Source organism: Corvus kubaryi, unplaced genomic scaffold (assembly GCF_017639235.1).
Source record: "Corvus kubaryi isolate FWS band 111438036 unplaced genomic scaffold, C.kubaryi_AGA036_p1.0 37398, whole genome shotgun sequence".
In the NCBI taxonomy this organism is placed as follows: domain Eukaryota; kingdom Metazoa; phylum Chordata; class Aves; order Passeriformes; family Corvidae; genus Corvus; species Corvus kubaryi.
Window position 1 is genome coordinate 51,324,194 of NW_024581137.1, and position 3,852 is coordinate 51,328,045.

The 3,852-nt window shown below is 60.7% G+C and overlaps 1 protein-coding gene across 1 annotated transcript in view; it reads right to left on the reverse strand.

The window, feature by feature from the left end:
- The window catches only part of EN2 (engrailed homeobox 2), an 8,019-nt gene that overhangs the window by 2,692 nt on the left and 1,475 nt on the right, over positions 1–3,852 (reverse strand). The window lies entirely within an intron of this gene.

A 3,852-nucleotide genomic window follows, 5' to 3' on the forward strand; every position in this document is an offset into this window, starting at 1 on the left:
ACGCCCCTGCGGCCGCCGCCGCCGCCGCGCCCGGGCACTTCCACTCGGGTTGTTGTCCTTTAGGTTTTAACGGGGCCCCCGCCGCTGACGTCGCCGGCCCGGGCGCTCCGACACGTGCCTCGGGCCAATGGAAGCCCGGGCGAGCGCACACGTGGTGCGGGGCGCCCCGGTAAGTGACAGCGCCCACGCCCCTCCCCCGGACGGGCCCGGGCGCCGCGGGGATGCGCGGGGGGGAGCTGGGGGTGCCCCGCCGCTGGGTGCGCACCGCCGCCCCTCGCCCGCGTGTGCCCCCCACCCCTGATGGGCGATGAGTTGCCGGGGGTTTAATTGCCCCGGTGTTTACCGGGGGAGGGGGCCGGCATCCCACAATTCCTTGCAGAAACGCATAAATAATATTAAGCGAGCGGCGGCGATACAAAGGGGTCCTGTGGGGGGGGGGGGGGACGGAACGGGCCCGGCCCGGGGCCCGCGGGCTGCCCGGGGGGGCGCGTCCCCTCCCCGCAGCGCGGTTCGGCGGTAATTGACTCGTCCTTCCCGCAGCCGGACAGGAGCTTTTGGTCAGCCCTGACTGCTCCCCAAACGGCATCGCGGGCCGTTCTGCCCCCAAAAACGCCGGCCCGTCACCCTCTGGACCCCCCAAAAGCCCTTGCCTCTTTAGGACGGGAAAGCTGCAGCTGCTGCGTTGCTTGTCTTTAGGGAGAAATACCCAGAAACAAAATTAGGGAGCAAAGTGCGGCTGGATAGACGAAGGGTTAGGGGGGCTGAACAGGTTGCGGGGCGCGGGTCCTCCGCGGGGAGCGCGAGAGAGGGACGAGGAGGCGGGAGAGGGTCACCCCCCCGCAGCCGACCCATTATCCCTGTTCGGGGCCCGCACGGTGCCACCGCCCCGACGGGGCGCTCACCGAGGAGCTGAGCGACCCCGCCGAGGGCCGAGCAGGGTCGGGAGGTGTTGGCTCGGCCCCAGTGTCGGCCGCATCCCGACCGCCGTCTCTGCCCCTAAGTGACGTTTTTATTTGGAGGTGGCTTCCCTGCGGTGACATGCATCACTCGCCACCTTGAAGGAAAGGGACAGTGAGCCTTTCCTCTCCTCTTCTTCTTTTCTTTTTTCCTTCATCTTTCTTTTCCTTTTTGCTTTCCTTTTTCTTATCCTTTTTCTTTCCCCTTTTCTTTTCCTTTTATTTTTCATTTGTATTTAATTTTAAATTCATTCCCCTATTTTCTTTGTATTTCGCAGCGGGTCGGATCCATCAGCGAAGACCCGCAGTGGCTGATCCAAAGTTGTTTTGCTCAAACAAGCACCCAGAGGTTAATTTCTTCAAGAGCCCCATGAAAAGCGATTAGCCTGTCTCCCAAGAAGTATTTTACAATTACTTGGAAGCTCTCGCTTTGCTGCTACCCCATAATTAAACGTGTTCAAGGTGCTGCACTTCAAATATTTCGCTCCCGGGCGGACCCAAGTTACCGATAAAAACTTTAAACCTCCTTGAACCCCGCGTTACCTGCCCGCTCGCTGTCGGTACAGCGTTAACCTTCCCATTCGTTGTCCCGCTCCTTCGCGGGAATATTTATACCCTGCATGGGACAGGGAGGAGAATTCCTGAGGTAAACTCCGAAGTAGGAGATAAACAAAGCTGTACAAAACAATTACTGCATCTGCCTGTCCTCTGACAATAATCCAGCACCTCAGGTATGCAGAGGCAGCGGGGGGGCGGCGGGGGGTGAAGGGGTGATCTGGTACCGAACCGAAGAAATCTGAACGGTCTATTTTTTTTTTTTTTTTTCCCAAGGTTATTTTTATCTGGGAGCTCAATCTCTGTAGAAACATTCCCCAGCAGCACTACTGCTCGCCGGTCTGCGGTCGCCTCGCAAGCGGCATCGCGGCGTGCGGGGGCTTTTCCTCGGGAACCACTGTGGGTCACCGGGAGAGGTGGCTTGAAAATGGGAGTTTGGCTTCGTTTGCTTCTTTGCTTCAGCCTCCTCTCGCAGACCTAGTGCCTGCAAATGTCACCTCTCTGCACACCAGCCATATTTCCTTTCCTTATGCGCTCCGCGTAGTTCCAACGAGGCTCATTCCATGCTGGCACCTTTTAAAAAATTTATATGTTTTCCCTCCCTCAAACAGGTGAGTGTGCGGGTGCAGCAGAACCCCCACACTCTGCCCTTTGCTCGGTGCTTTTGGCACTGAGAACTTTAGAAACGGAATGACAACCCGGCAGCTCGGTACGGGGAAGGAGGGAGGGAGATTGCGGCCGACCCCCGCCCGCCGGCGGGCAGCGGGCAGGCTCCGCGGCCGGGGCCGGGCTGCGGGCAGGCTCTTGGGCTGTTTGTGCGGCTCCTCCAAGCAAACCCTCCTTCCAGATTTTCCCCACACTCGGGAAATAAACAAAACAAAACAACAAACCCCGAGGGGCTGGGAAGTCAAAACGCCCGGAGCAGTAGTGGAAGCCCAGGGAGATGTTGCACCTCCCGTCCTCCCAGCGTGGAATGACTGCCTGAAAAACGCAGGCATGCACCAAATTTCGCCGGGTTTACAGCAATCCCCCCATTTCCAGCCAGCCCCTGCCCGTGCCGCCGGGGGAGGTCTGGCAGCGACGCTACCCCGTGGGCACAGCCTGGGCACACCGCCGCGCCTCCGGCAGCCCCCATGTGCCTCCCGCTCACACCCGGCATCGCTTGATTTCCGAGCGAAGCCTTTGAGGCAGCTTTGCCAGCGCCTTGGAGCTGCTGGGGGAGGATGGAGGAGAGGGGAGAGGTCGCTGCTCCTTTGCCAGGCTGCCCGTGCCGCAGGCAGTGTGCCCGGCGCTGCCCGGCCTTGCCTGGGCTCTCGCATCAATTTTGGAAGGGGAAACCCAGCAGCGACGCCCGCCTAGCCCTGCCCAGGCTTTCCTGGAGCCAGCGGGCCGGGAGAACTCAGCCAGCACGGCCGCATTACCCCCGTGCCGCCGGCTTCTCCCTGCACCGCCGGCAACCACTAAAATGAAGAACATGAAACCTCTGGGTTTTCCCAATTTCCCCTATGTCAGGCAGGATGAAGGGCGCTTTCCAGCCGCCGGGGTCCCCCCCGCAGCCTGTCGTGAGACCGGCAGCGCCCATCCAACCACTTCACGCGGGGATACTTTCCTATCAACGGGGGCAAACAGACAGGTTGGAAACCCTGGCTTCCACTTTCTTGCAAGATCATGAAAATTTTATGAGCTGCTCGTGGCGAGGGCAGAACCCGCTGCTGCCGCGCCCGGCCCGGCCCGAGACGGGGCTCCCCGCGGAACGGAGGAGGGCACCGATGTGGGGCACGGAGGATGCTCGAGAGCGAACGGATGAGGGTGAATGTCAGAGTCCTGACTCGGGAAGTTGCGTTCGGTCACGGCTGCCGTTCGCAGCAAGGGGTGACGGGGAGCAGCCAGCCCCCACCGCCTCCCCTTCCCACGGGAGGGAGGGTGCGCGGGTGGGGTGGGAGTGCCGGCCCCTGGCTCGCCCTGCCCCTGGCCCGGCCCTGCCCTTGGCTCGCCCTGCCCCTGGCCCTGTCCCCTCGCTGCCCCGTCCTTTCCCTGCCCTCCCCCGGCCCCTCTTCTTGCCCTGCCCCTGCCCACGAGGAGCAGCGCCCTCCCCTCCCGCCCGCCGGCTGGGACTGGGGACAGCCCTTCCGGCCCCAATCGAAAACGATCATACAACAATAACAAAAGCCTCCAATTTTGTCAAAATTAGTTAGAAAGTAAGGGTAAACAACAGCCCAGAGCACAATAATATGGTGGTCGGCAAAAGAAAGAATGAAGAGGGAGGGAAGAGAGAAGAGAAGAGAAGAGAAGAGAAGAGAAGAGAAGAGAAGAGAAGAGAAGAGAAGAGAAGAGAAGAGAA